Genomic DNA, 15,551 nt, shown 5'->3' on the forward strand with positions numbered 1-15,551 from the left:
AGAGAGCGAGCTCAGCAGCAGCAGCAGGATTGACAGGCTGTGTTTGTTTCCACGTGGCTTCACATGATTGTACTATGATTGATGGTCAATCAATCACACAGGAAGCCTCAGCAGCCAATCACTCCTGTACCACCACTGTCCCAGCTGTCAGTTATCTCCAATGATGGATTCTGCTCTAGTTATACTTTCACCACAATGTTGTAGTTGTTGACCGTTAGTCAGTCGGTCTGTATTGGTTTGTACATCTTTCTGTGCAATACTGTTAGATATTGCAGCAATGACTAACCAAACTAACATTTAACATTAATTATGTCATTTGTTTTATAAAAGTAAGAAAAAAAATGGATGGTCGTGGCACAGTTTATGGTCCCTGATCAAGGTTTTGGCTATATATGATTGAGGACACCAGGGTCAAATTGAACATACCATTTCTTTTAAATTTGAGGTGATCTAACAATAAGCTGATTTAACACTCTGTTTCATACATTCCTAATATTGTTGTAATTGAATTGCTACATTTTACAATTCAATTAAAGAAAGAACCTAGAAAAGGCAGGCTACACCTAATTTAACTGTTACACCCCACCTTCCATCAACCCTGTCGTCAAAGCATATATGAATGCCTACTACCTGACAATTGCTTCAAGCCGACTTTTTATTGGCTCTGCATGGGCAGGGTGTGTGCAGGCAGGTCAGTGAATGACAAGTGTACCAGTAAATTCAGTCTGAATTAATTGATAGGTCGTGTTTATTACAGTCATGCAAGGGCCACAGACTGTTTTTTTTCCCTTTTCTTTTCAGACAAAGTTTTTTATTGAATTTCTATCGGGAGCTGTAGAGGATTTCAAAAAATGTCATAAAAAGTGTTTCAGAAAGAACTCACCAACCCTACCTTTATGTGTAAGCTGAGGAGCCCAGACCCACATGCTATCTGTAAGTGAAAGCACACTTCGACAATGACTCCCAGTCATCACAGTGAGTCAACATGAAAACCATGACCCGGAGACTGACTGACTCTCCATTCTCTCATCCAACTCTCAGTCTGAATAAGCTTTTCTCATCATATAATTTTTAATTATTTATTTAGAAAAGAATACTGCAAAACAATAGCATGGTATGCTCATATTGACTGAAACTGCAGGTCAGTAAACAGCAACATTGATTTATCTTCAAGGCCTATATACTGTATGTTTATATTTGTTAGTTTTTCTTTCATTTCTTTCATTTCAGGGATAGATAATCTGTCTTTAATTTCAAATCATATCTGTCAATTTGTAGCATTTGTATTCTTTAAGCTCATTGTGTTTGTGTTGAGTTTTCTCGCGCGTGTACTCATGCATGTCATCCATATAAACCATTTGAAGACAAAGAATGATGAGCCTTAGAGATTATCCCCCAGCCAGAACACAATCTTCTTCGGAGATGCTGGGCGGTGGGGGCGTTTCGGAGTCTGGGTTCTGTCTAGACGCTGCTGCCTCTCTGGGCAGGGACCTGCTGTGCTGAGCCAGGCAGCTGCACACACTGACTCAGGGAGTCACAGCTGGATCCCGCTGTCTCCTCAGAGGCACACTGTATTCTCATATCAGAGGTCACCCACTCACACGTGCACTGTTATTATAACATAGATGTGTATTTTTATCTTCACTGATACATATTTGAAGCAGTTGTGTCAAAGAGGTAATGTGTCACTTGCGACCCTAGTTACCAAAATGTGTCTCCTCATCCTGCATCATTCACAGGCTCTTAAATCATGGTGGCTACTGTGTCATTTCCACTCTATAGACTCCAGTCTGGCTCTGCCAGCAGAGTAGGGACCCATAGTTCTCACTGTGCTCTAGAATGTGGTAACCTAGCAACGTGGCTATAGAGACATATCACTGCCTTGGGTCGGTGATGGGCAACCACGCCTCATCGGTAAACCCTGCTTCTAAGGGGCACAGGTGATGCCATCCTCGGACCTTTATCAGCTGACCGCCATGATCATGCATGTTTTGATGTTTTAATATTACTACTCATCTGTTGTTTACTTTGAGGCAAACAGAAATTTGAAATGGCACAATTTCCCTTTTTGAGATACCTTTTGGACTTTTAACCTTTACCGACAGGACAGTGCAAGTGTTAAAAGGAGAGAGAGAATGGGGAAGACATACAGCAAAGGGCGGGTTGGAACTGAACCTGCAGCCTTTTAAATTTGTGAAAAAGATAAAACTATATAAAACAAGTGCAAGCCAGCAAATCAGACATTAAAGCAGAGACAGCTTAAGGTTAGAAGTGGTGGGTTGGGTTGTCCTGGTGGAGTAGTGATTAGGATGCATACCCTATAACCAAAGCATCCCTGTGCTCTCTCTACAATATTCTGCTATTGTCAGCCAGCATTACAGGTACAGGTTTGAAGGTAATTTGTCGTCATATAAGCAAGTCTCTGAATTGTTTTAAAAGATAAGGCAGAATAGAATTTTAAAGCCACATTGTAACTCTGAAAGCACCATATGTGGCGACGCCGGCGAGCTAGTTCTGTCAGGCAACTCGAGCTGCGCTGCGCCAATCATGTGACATACATCATGTGACATACCTCACTCTCCATAACCATCTATAGTACACACCCACCTTATCAGGTCGTTTATTTAACCAGAGAGACATTTCCTATCAACCCCTCTTGCTTGCACTGCTGCTGCAGTATTGCCACCTGTTGCTTCAGTCCCTCCACCACCCCAGCATCCACCTGTAGGGGGTAACAAGTTTTTGCTCATCACTCCCATCATTCCTGTGTAATCATATGGGGGAGTGATTAAGTTGGAGCCTAGACGCCAAACACTAAACCTGTTGTAATGCTGCAATAAATGTTCAAACGTGAGTTGTCTAACTGAACTGTTTTTAAAATTCGAAGACTGCATTTTTGTTCTCAGTGTCAATATGAGGTGGAGAGCAGAAGTTAACAAGGTACATATGAAACATGCAGTCTATAACTGTGATGCTTCCTTTTCGCCTGCATCGTGGAGGCGGGTTCTCAAGTTCAGAACAGTGTGGCATCAAACTCATTTACCCAGTCTGAAGGCCATGAAGAATGTTTGTGGCTGCTGGGTAATAAAACATGCATCTGCTGTAAAGGGAAAAGCAATATGGCTAATGTGAATGGCTGTGTTTTTCAAAAGAAAGCATTGTGCCTTTCTTCTGCTGTTAGAGGCTGCCTGCACAGATGAGGTGGAGTAGGAAGGACGAGGAGCAGCATGACCCAGAGTCAGACCGTTGGCAGGTTGGCCGAGCCAATGAAGTGAAACTGTAAAGATGAATTGCGGAGAGGTGGAGCTGGACACAGAGGCCTCCTTGGCCTATTTATAGAGGAACTGATCGACTCGGCTGGGAGCCACTTCGTCAGAACGTCTGCCTTCCTCCAAGTGGAAGAATTCCGCGGTTATTCTCAGCATAATGGGGCTGAGCCATATTATTACACAGCTCTCGCATAACATTGTTCACAGTTAGGTGAATGGAAACTTTGCACATTTGAGGCTTTGAACCACATCCTGTTGGCAGTCATAAAGATGATGCTGAGATGGTTGTCTGTCATGGAGGTTTAGCAGAGTGTTGCACTCCCTGCACGTCTGCACATCTTTCGGCTGGTTCCACGCCCACAATTTGAAATGCTTATAGTGCAGCTTTTGTTGTTTTGTACGTTCCGACCTTTGGGTTGTTTTTGTTGTTTCGGTGTAGTTCCTTTAGGCATGTGGGCCCTCAAGCATTGTTATTGGCAAACTGTGTCCATCTACAGGCTGTTCTATTCATGCATGTAAGCCAGCAACAGCTGCTTCTACCCATCCTAGAGAAAGCTGTTTCTTTTCTAATAATCTCTTATTTAAATACACAAAAATCTGACACTATGATATTGAGGACAGAAATATGTTCTAACAATTGTTTATTTCCTGTGCAGCATCTGCCTCAGGATGCCCTCAGTAATCTGAGAATGTTTTGACACTATGGCTTTTCCTGTTTATTTCACTCTTCACCGCACAATGAAACTAATGGTTACAACTTGTGTGATCAGAACATCATAAATCTTGGTAATAATGGTAATAATAATAGTATTGGTAATCATGAATAAAAAACTGAATTATATCCCTGTATCTAATGAGTGTTACACCTTTCAAAGGACATGCAACACTTGATTCCACGGTACCTGACATAAAGCCATTTTTATCTCAAAACTTGTATATATGGTTATTTAATGTAGTAAAGAAATTGAATGGGAACAGCTGATAGCATACGAGTCCTTAGAGAGATGTCAAATATCTGTGCACGTAATAAAATTGTATCTCCTTTACGCCCTGTGTGTGTTGTAGATTTCCAGCTGCAACAACAACAGCAAAAGTGCCACAGGGCTGCAGTCATCACTGGCTAGATAGGTGCGAAAATTAGAGGTTGGTTAATCAATAAGAACAGCTCGTGGTGGTAATTTTCCAGTCAGACATCATTAAACCAGTGTAGAGAAAGAGGCCATAACAAGATAGGGTCAAACCACAAAGGAAATCACTGAAGAAATATGTGTCACATATTCAACAGAGGAAGGGTGTAGTCTTCTCATCTCTCCATTTGATTTCACGTCTCAAGTTTGTTTCTTATGTAACATTTTGCTTATCAATAAACACAAAGTTCCACCCCCTGCAAATCTTAAAGACTTTTGGGGGATTTGTTTGTGGTTGTTTATGTATAAATTAGAAAATACATAGGTGGAAAACCATGTAGTTTCTTTCACTACAATTTCTAAATTGACAGTATTTAGTTTCGGTTGAGGTTTGACAAAGTCCTAAGGGTCAAGTCTTGCCATTTGGCAGCCATCGAGGCAATGCTCCCTGGCAGTTATGTAGGGTTATAATCCAAATGAAGGGTAGAGAGCCCCAACTGTACTTTCAATAGTCACTTTGAAATAATACCTTAATGTGAATTATGAGTCAATCCTGTTAAGAACCACTTTTCACCGGATATTTTTTTTACATGCACATCAGTATAGTCATCACTACAATAATACCATTGTTCGACTTCTATAAAGAACACTATTGGCTTATTAGTGAGAGGGGCGGGATATGTGTCATACAACCACATATTTTCCATTTTTATACATTTTCTTAGCTACAACCTTTAATATATATATTGAAAATTGTAATATTCTTGATATCTTTCAATAAATTAACTTTATAAAATAATTAAAATGGACAAAACGTTGGAATTTCCAGATGCACACACAAATCTGAGGCACACACATAAATAGACTTTTAAAGATGACCTACTCCTCGAAGGGTGTTTATAAAATGAAATCTGCAGGTGTCTCCTCTTTTCTCTGCTTATGTGCTGCTTTTCTAGTCTGATGAAGACCACTCAAAGCGCTTTACAGTACAGTTTCACATTCACCCATTCATACAGTGCATCTATTTGCAGCACTTAGTTATTCTATGGGGGGCCATTCAGGGTTCAGCATCTTGCCCAAGGACACTTCGGCATGCAGATGGTTCAGACTGGGGATCGAACCGCCGACCTTCAGGTTGGAGGACGACCACTCTACCCCTCAGCCACAGCCGCCCTCACTGTCAATGCACAACAAGCAGCAGCTCAGTGGAAGAGGTGAAGGACATGTGTAAATACATTATTGCAATATGCTTATGTACTCAAGGAACTACAACAGACTGATCAATGTTTTTATTCAGCTCTTATGTAGTCACAGTATGATAAAATTGCACATAACTAAATGTTAAACTCCATTGGAAAGAAAATGTCCTGTCTGGTGCCATGAAAGCACATCAGTTGAGTGCAATGGAAAGATAATTGAGGGTTTCCTTTGAGGAGCAGATGAATATTTTAATGAAGAGAGCAGAGGCAACATCTTGTGTTGATTCATCCCAAGCCCAGGGGAAGGAAAGAGTGTGGGGGCTCTCGGGTCAAGTCCTGGACACAGCTGCATTATTAACAGAAGGTCAGCTGTCAGCACACGTCTGCAGGGCTCACATCAAGCAGCTCACTCAATTTTGCGCCTCTAGCTGACAGGTTTGTAACCTTGTTGGCCATTTAATGAAGGTTCACAAGCCTCCTCTTTTGCTTTCAGCTTCTTTCCTGTTATAATAAAACAACGCCAGACCACAAGGAGCATATAATCCACAGAGCATCTGGAACTACTTTTATTACCTTGCCATAATAAGATGTATATTGGGCGGGGGCCTGCCCACGATTAGCTTATAGGGTAACAGCAAAAATAGGCTCCAGAATAGATAAGTCTCAAAAATGAATCTTCAAATGATTAAAACATACATTAATGCTGCTTATTTAAAAAAAAAAAGTCCAAAGCAATTATAAGTCCTTACATCAAGGCTCTCGTGAGATCATGTGTGACAAACAATGATGGCTTCATTTTTAGATTGTGTGTTAGATTAGTTAGTGGACTCATAACCAACAGTCTCCTGTTGCTTTTGCTGTCTGTGCAGTGAACTAACTCTAAACATAAACAGTAAACAGTAAACAGACTTTTGGATCCCTCGTTAAACACATGGCATCAATATTTCAAAGTCCTCAAGCAGCAAACTGTTACTTTGACAAAGGTCATCCTAGCAGGCATATCTGAGAGCTGCGTCATTTTAGATGATCTACCTCTAGTTGTCATTGTTAAGACGTGACCGAGCAGCAATTGTCATCATTGTTGTAGCGTCATTTTAATTTAATATTAAGTTATTGAGAATTTAAATGGTTTTGAATAATTAAGTATTTAGTACCTAGTGTAGTTGAGCCTGATAACCAAAATAGGTTGCACTTTCCTATTTACCATGTTTTTTATTCATTGTTAGTATTCACCAAAAATATTTAAGTTAAGTTTATTTAACCTAAACATTATTTATGCGACTAAAATTGGTTGTTATATCAAAAGGGGCTTCAGTTTGGTGAACTACAGCGTGTCAGGAAAAAGCTGGTAGTCTTAATTATATAGGTGGGTTTTTGAATTGAATTAACAGACAGACGAACTACAGAAGCATTTTGGCTTGAGGCCTTCACTCACCAGATGTGGGGTGAACAATTCACAGTTTTGACCCCCTACCCAGATGGAGCAGTGACCTTAGTCCTTCCAGACAATTCAGCAAAGACGCCAAACAACTTATTAATGTATAAAATACTGTCTGTAATTTGTTTTCTGTTTAATAGCCAATCAATTGATTAAAAATAATTGTTTTAGTGATAGCGTTTAGCCCCACAGTTTGATCAAGAAAATAGAGATGGCTGTGGAAAAGTGTTGTTTTTGTCTCATGAAGTGAAAGTTAGCTCTGAGTCAGAGCACCATCAGGTGTCCTTTGTCGTCCTCCTGCTGCTCCTAACAGTGCTGTTGCTGCTGATGCTGAGCTTCCCTGACACAATGGTGTCACCACCGGCCCTGCCCAGCTTGAGTTTGACTGACAGGAGCAGGGAGGACAGAGGCTGGCACCCCTCTGCAGTGTGGAGAAAGATGAGAGGGAGGCAGAGAAGAGAGGATCATTGGGGCAGGCATGGCTGAGGCCTGTGTTGTTGTGATCTGCGCTCAGCCAGCAGGAAGAGATGTAGACAAGTATGTGGCCTCTCGACTTCCCCGGTGGTATCACAGGGCTTGCCTGTGTACGGCAGGCGGAAGGGTTGTCTGCGTTCTGACAAAACATAACTCTCCGGCAGTCACAGAGGAGAGGCAGCTGACTGAAATTCACCATTGGCAACAGCCTATTTTATAAACTCGGAGGCGACCTGTTTGTGCAGATGAGCTGACACTAAACAGAATATATTCTGTGATTTTTTCTTCAGGGAAGGGGGTGGAATCATCCTCAGACACACCTCCTGCAGGGAGTCCAGCTCCTTCACTTTGTGGACTCCGCTCCACCCAGCTTCTTTGAAACAAACTGAAACCACACATTGCAGGCACTAGGCTTTGAATTACGGGAATGCTCACTCAAGGCCCAAATAAGGTGTTTAACTCTTTAAATGTCGACCTTGGCAAGGCCAATAGCAGCTACTAATGTAGGGGGAAGTTCGCCTAATTGAAGTATTTAGTGTTTTTGCAGTATTCTGGCATATACAAAATGTAAGCGATGTGATTGTGTTTTTATTTCTACTTATCTAAAAATGTCCTCCTTTACTGACACCATCTCAAGGTCAGAGATCGTTTACAGCTGTTCCTGTCACATTTCAGACCGACTAAAAATAGCTGTGCTGAGAATGTTCCTTTTCAATTCAAGCCAGCTAATTCTTGGTAAGTGTCTCTGGTCAGCTGTGTGTATTTTGCTTTGCTAGCCTGGTTCCTCAGGAAATGGGAGGCTGCTCTCTCTTATTATGGTTAAGCGTGCATGGTGTGGAGGCTGCCCGGGAGGCAGCAGGAGTGTATGGGGAGGCATGGATCCCAGCTGCAGTGTGCCAGGTAACCTAAGTGAGGCGCCACGCTATGAAGCCATGATTGGCTATGAGGGCTACACTAAGAGGGTATGAGCCTATTTTAAATGATGAGCAACATTTTAAGCATTGTAATGTTATACTGTTTATTGAAAAGTATAGGACAAATTCAGTCAGTGTCCTATCGGAACACAAATAAATACAGTAAATAGTATGCTGTATCCCAGCTCTCTGTCCAGATTATCTGACCCAGACAGCAGCATGCTGCTGTGCTGATTATTCAACAAATTGCAGGCATTGTATCTGCATGTGATTTTGCGTCCATGCAGGAATTGATTAAATGTGCCATGGAGACAGAATGTGTTTTTGTGGTGCAGTCGATGTGGTTGTTTGTACATTCCTCCATTTTTTTTGGGGTGCCAGTGTTTGTTAGTCGATAACCTTGAGTGGCACAGACCTCCTCCCTCCCTTCATGACTCTGGCAGGGCGGAATTCTGGGAGGGCAGAGGTGACACCCTGTCATTAGTGTCTCTCCTCCTTTGCACCCACTTTGTCTTTTTTTCCATTCCCCCTGCCTGTCCATTCCATCACTCACCTCTCTCTTCCCCTCCCCTGTCAACTCTCTCTTTTACTTGACTTCCATCTCTTTCTCTCTCACCTCTTCTATATCAGCCAATGTTCTTCCTCCACTCTGTGCTCTTTTATCTTACCCCATAATTGTTTTCTACCTGATTATTACCCCAGGCAGACCTCCACACCTCCTCCCCTCTCTCTGGGAAGGTGAGAGAGGGTGCGATTCAACCAGCTTTGTCTTCATTATCAGTGGTAATGCTGGTTCACCAGGGGAGAAGAGGGCCATTGTAGACACAGGAGTATAAATTCAGTGGGTGGTGCTGGGGGTTTTGTATAGAGATAGTCAGTCAACATGTAGGTGGTGCCACATTGCTGTCATGATAGATTCTTCCATGTAGGGCTCTCTGGCTCTTTCTGTTGCTCTCAAAGGTCACCACTGTTGAGACAGTTTATAATACATGAGTAATAAATTAGCAAATTCACTTATATTGAAATTAAATTATTTGCCATTACAAAATATTTGTGTGACTGTAGCAGCACAGCTGGCTACAGTTGTATTCAAGCTGTAAGCCTGTCTGCGTCAAAGCACAGCAACTTCAACTGATCTTTATGTAGTGATATGAGCAGGGGGAACCAAATCAATGTGAACAGCTTTTGAAGGATATTACGAAAGAAATTCCAGCTGTGAGATATACAATGTTTTGTCCGGCAGTCAGCACTCTGATATGTTTTCCCCAAACAACATGGAACAACTAACAAAGTTGCAGACAGACTAAATCATTAGTTTAATCATTAATCGAGTTATTCCAACTTGAATATGCCAAGGGCAATGATGCTGAGCTGGGACAGCTACATGCTGTACAAGAAAGTACATTGATACAGAGGAACATAAATTCAAGCTTTTTTATATGGACAGTGGGACATGTGACCATGTGATGTAATTGACAACCGCTGAGGAAACTGCCCCCTCCCCTCTGCACCAGGTAGGGTGAATCAGGAAACAGGCTAAAATTGTGGTGCATTGTGGTGAATTAAGTGAGTCCATGTCAAGGATATATGCTTCGACATGTATGTTCCAATCTGTGTGTGAAGCAAATTACTAGCCAGCCCCTCCACCCTGTTTCCACTCTCTCTGGAGGTGTTTTCATTCAGAAGGACACATTTCTGCCAGACCCTGATGACTAAAGGGATGGAAAAATCCATCCCCTGAGGGGATTATATACACCAGTGTTCCCTCCGCCTCTTCCTATAGCAGCCCCCTTAGATCCCCCTCCCTCCTTTCCTGCATTCAATGAACCCCACCCTATCACCTCATCATCAAATACAAATGCAGCAGAGAAGGATCCCTCCCCCAAACACCATCACATACGTTCAGCTCTGTCCCATGAATTATTTACCTGGAAGTGGCACATGGACAAGGGTGGGCCTCTGGATGCCCCACCTCACCTACATCCTTCTCCATCCCTCCATCTTTTTATATACATGGAGCGCACACAGCTGGCAACTTATTTCACGCTGAGTTAATCAATGCTTTTCGTCCCATGAACTGTTTAAATCACACTCTTTACATCTGCAGGTACTTCAGGTCTTTGGCTCCAATTAAAGAAGCTAATGAATTTTCCCTATCCAATGTAATGTGAACAACCTTTTGTGTTAACTAATTATAGATCCGACTCCACAACTGGTCATGTCCAGTTCTGTAATTGGATTTTCCCTGAGAGTTCATTGATTTCATGTTTAAAGTGACTGAAACATGGGAGGAGGTACTTGGTCAGATATGAATCATGAGGGAATATGGAAGGTTTTGTAGTGTTGGCTGCATTGTCAAGTTTGGCAGAACATGACCATTCATGTTTGCTGATATTGTTAAGACGTTTTATTTTAGTGAAATAATCCTATGATGCCCAGTTTATGTTGCTTTAGTCGCCTCTGGAGCTGTTTTCTGAAGCTCTGGAGACCTGAAGGAGCGCAGAGCAAAAAATGGCCCCAATGGCAAGCAGGTGCCATCTTTTTCTGTGAAGCAGGAATAATTAATCAGCAGAGGAGTCTGTGTGAAAAGCAGGGAAGGAAGGGGGGGGGGGGATAAAGAGATGAAAGGGTCTTCAGTTCAAAGAGAGCAGTCAGTGACATTGGCCACTGCTGGGCTTGCAGAGGAATGAGAAGGAAGACAAGCCTTCTGTCACAGCCATCTTTGTCAGAAAGCATTTAACATGATTTTAATAATCTGACAGTTTAAACCATTGTTCAAATTGATTGAAGTTGCTGTTATTGAATTACAGAATGTAGTAATGTGAACTCATATGTAGGGTTGCAAAGGGGCGGAAAGTTTCCGGTAAATTTCCGGAAACTTTCCATGGGAAGTTTAGCTCGGGAATTCTGGGAATTTTGAAAAAATAATAAATACGCAAATTAAACGCTGAGCAATAAAAACATCATTCAAAACTCTATTTTAAAGATGTATGGAATGCAGCACACGCTGCACGTTGAATTTCAACCCTCCACTGTGCATTCTTCCATCACATGCACAGATAATTCCCAGCATCCTGCACACTACAGCAGGGCTATTGAGGCGTTTTTTTACAAACTTTTTTCTCATCTTATTCTACAGAACAATGCTACGTGCACTCTCTCTTGTGTGGAGGCATTTCACCCCATCCAATGTAGAAGGAAAGGCTGTGTACATTTGCAAATACTGTGCAAAGACCTATGTTAAAAATGACACAACGATGCAGAAGCATATAGTCAAGTGCCCAAAGTTTCCACAGGGCTCAAATCAGCCTATGACGAAACAAAATATTTATATTTATGTCTGTATATGACAAGGTAAATACAGTTAGTATAAATTACCCACAACATTTCCAGTTTATTCCCGTTAATTCCCGTATATTCCCGTTAATTCCCGTTAATTCCCATGGAAAGTTTCCAACTTTGAATATTCCCGGAATTTTGCAACTCTACTCACATGACAAGAGGCATTGAAGTTGCTCTGGAGGCTCATGGTTGAACAACATCTAATTTCTTAATTTCATCTGTACAGTATATGATCCAATTTTGGTCTCAAAAGCTTCCCATTTAAAGCCCTGAAAACCACCTTTTCCCAATCAGCTTCTTACTGCAAGCATTGGCTCCTTCATGAACACAACATATTTCACATAAGAGATCTCTGTCAGTATTGTTTTGGCTGTTCTGTTCACAATGGTTTGAAGTGGGTGGTACTGGAAAATGCAATGTCACATACACAATACACCAGTCAAGTTTCAGGAAAGAAATGTGAAGAGTGTGATTTTTTCTGATTTAAATTCATTAGATAGCAAATCATATTAAGTCAACATGCTAATGAAGTAGCAGGTGCTTTACTTAACTCACTCAAATCACAGAAATATACAAAATGTAATACCCAAATACTTTATCCAGGCGTGGTGCCTGTTTTGTGACCATTATTCTGATGCTATTTTTGCATGTTTTTTTTTTGGGGCCTATTTTTGATAAAGGTGGGACATGCTGGGTGAAAGTTAATGAATCTGGCTGTTTGCACTTTCGCGTATTGCATCCATGTGGTCTGTGCCCAAACAAATCAGCCATTGGGTCAACCCGTTGATGCCATTTTGTACAGATGGCATGAGGCAGCCATCTTGCTGAATAGGAAGCTGACACCCTGATTATTAGATTTCTTCTACCAGTTGAAACTTGCCCTCAAGCAAAGCACCAGACCTTTTTGAACAAATCTGGTGGTGTGGAGATTCTGAGGTCTCGAACCAGCCTAAAGTATTTGTAACCTTTACTGCCCATCACAAGGTGTACTCACAGTAAAATTATCCCAACAAGGAAATAGCTTAATGGATCATTTGATTCATTAGGTCTGTGATGTAAAAAGGTAATGTAGGAATGGGTAATTAAGGTAGTCTTCCCATTTGGGTGGTTTTGGCTCTGTGTGCTGTGTCTGTCACTGCAGCAGCAGAATAGATTAATAATGCTCCAAATGGGTGTCTGGAAGCAGCAGATACAGTCATTACTCACAGTTTGACATGTGATGTCACACCAGGTGACAGCAGAGCCGCCACAGCACTTAACACATCACTGTGGTGAGAGGTACTGTGTTTGTGGGCTTGCACATGGACGGGTGTATTTTTATGTGTTTTTGAGACTGTCATCATTTGTGATCTGCCCGTAATCATATTCAAATGTCTATCAAAAGCAGCTACCTCCAGCTCCATACAACTAGTAGGCATGTCTATCTGTCCTACGTCCAAAGATTATCATTTAACATCTGCACCGGAACAGCTTACATTCCAGCTCAAAGGAATCAATACACTTGTTTCCCTTCCAAAAGCCTATTCAGTCTGCCTCTGCCAGTCGCCGGTTATGTAAGGAGTCAGAGAGCAGAGCAGCTTGTGGTTTTCACTCGGCGCTGGCTTCTGCCGTGAGCATATACGATTAGAGATGCTCTGCAGTCTTGCACTGAGCATAGCATTGGTGCTGTTGTCGCCTGGTCCTTTGCCTGCCCCCCTGCCTGCCCGTGTCCTGTCACACAGGATTATAGCATTGGTTGACAGCATTGTCACGGCATATTCTACGGCACTGCTGCTGCATATGTGAGACAGCCATTTCACTTTGCCCGTGGGTTTGATACTAGGTCGTTGACATGGGTCATACAAAAAACACCAAGGTGATATTTCTCTTCCTGGGCCAAGAACTGCACCACCTGCTGTTGTAAATGTGTACAACCTACTTCTGGGGGATTTGCCACGAGGTAACATTGTTTCGTTTTTTTATGTTTGTGGATAAACTAACTGGCTTTATAGTTGGACATAATTATTATTTTTTATTTATTAAGTTAACCATTCATCTTTTATGTGTTTGATTGCTACTAACAATCGACCTACCTGGCATGATAAATGCAGATATGGAATAAACCTGCTGTATCCTCAATTCTGAGAGGTCACACTAAGAAAAGCTTATCCCCACACCAGCTCTGACATTTTAGAATTGTGAAAAGTAAAAGGATACAAATTCTTTTACTTTTACTGTTCTTTCTCTTCTCTGTTCTAATCAAATAACATCATGCAAATTTTAAAAGCAACTCACCCAAACAGGGAAAACAAGACATCAGATGAAAGTGAAAGGTTCTACAAAGTGAATAGAAATGTGTTCAGTTTGAAAGTCCCATTCTTGGCATAGACTTGAAAAAAACTCTCACACAGACACACACAAATCATACTGTTAGATTCTCTGCTTTCAACAGCCGCACTTCCTGTGACAACCTCTGATCGTACTGACGGGCATTTAGGCTTCTGTCTGCACCAGCGGGCCATCTAAGGGATCAGTCTGTAATTATGTTGAAAGAGAGTGGTCACAGTGTGTCAGTCAGTGTGGGGCTTCTGTGCTAATTGGTGGAAGGTTTGTCTGTGTGATACTCTGGGATTAACAAGGACTCAGCCTATAGAGGTTAGCACTTGATCATTGTGTGAAAGCTTTGATTGTGAGAAAAAAAGCTGCATGCAATGTCAACAGGTACAAGGTTAAAGACCTCCTTGTCCGCCTACGGGCAACTTTAAAAAAAATTTGTTAAACCAAAATTATATCATTCATATATTTCCCCCTTTTTCTTTAGTGAACAAACGTACTGAGTTAAGACTGTTAAACTGAAGAGGGATGATTCCATTTAACCGTTCTGAACATTTATAGACATTGAGGTAAATAATGTACAGCATACTATATAATGGAGTGTGGTTGGGGGAGGGTGAGAGGAGAGAAATGGGGAAGAGAGAAGATAAGAACATATCAAATGTAATAATTTGATAAAAGCTTATTTTTCTCAAGCTGTCATCTGCAAATCTGGGATTCCCTTATTCAGATCTATGGAATTTGTAAGCCAGAGGTAAGACCAGAATAACACAGCCAACAGCTCTGAGTAGTTGTTTAAAGGACAAAGCCTTAGATCCGTCTGGGACAGAGATAAATAACTAGAATAACACCCTTCCGAAAGAAAATGTTGGGCTGAAGGACTTAAACACAGCTGATGTTCGCACGTAGCTGGTGCCAGAGAAAACATCATAGAGCAGTCAAAATGGAAACAGTTCATCCTCTAAGTAACGTGCTCGGCATGTTTCCGGACAGTCTGCCTACATCAAGCAGTGGATCATTTCACATGAACCTCCAATGTTGGCCTGAGGAACAGTCATGGTGGTGAAACCACGAGGAATGATCCACGAGAAGACTGTGTCATTTTCATGATATTTAGTTAGTTACAGTTAAAATTCCTTCTTTTCTGACACATAGTTGTCTGCTGCTTTGTTGCAAACCACAAGTTTTGGTTTATTTCAAAGAAAAGTCCGATCTTATGCAGTACCACACCACAGTTACCACATCAGTGATTGTTTGGCACTTCCATAAGGTTTGGGGGACTTGTAAAATTAATATTTGGAAAAATTAAATTAAAAAAAACAGCAGGAGCTGAGCTCAGGGGTCAAGCTTGAAAAGCCTTTTAAAATTCCCAGAATGCAACTTGACCTTCAAGCCTGAACGACACCTAAGATCCCCCAGTGATGTCACTTGAGCCACAGAACATATTATACTGCTGTTTGAATTATAAACAAAGT

At 41.5% G+C, this 15,551-nt stretch overlaps 1 protein-coding gene across 4 annotated transcripts in view; it reads left to right on the plus strand.

The window, feature by feature from the left end:
• Positions 1-15,551, plus strand: part of fynb (FYN proto-oncogene, Src family tyrosine kinase b) — a 65,887-nt gene that overhangs the window by 21,923 nt on the left and 28,413 nt on the right. The window contains exon 1 of one of the 4 annotated variants that reach the window (XM_061091632.1): positions 13,652-13,702. The exons of the other annotated variants lie outside the window; for them this stretch is intronic. The gene's annotated coding sequence lies outside the window, so the exon portion shown is untranslated. Of the gene's footprint in view, positions 1-13,651; positions 13,703-15,551 lie in introns of those variants that run through there. 4 annotated transcript variants of the gene reach the window in all.

The sequence above is a fragment of the Limanda limanda genome, chromosome 18, assembly GCF_963576545.1.
Source record: "Limanda limanda chromosome 18, fLimLim1.1, whole genome shotgun sequence".
Classification (NCBI taxonomy): Eukaryota; Metazoa; Chordata; class Actinopteri; order Pleuronectiformes; family Pleuronectidae; genus Limanda; species Limanda limanda.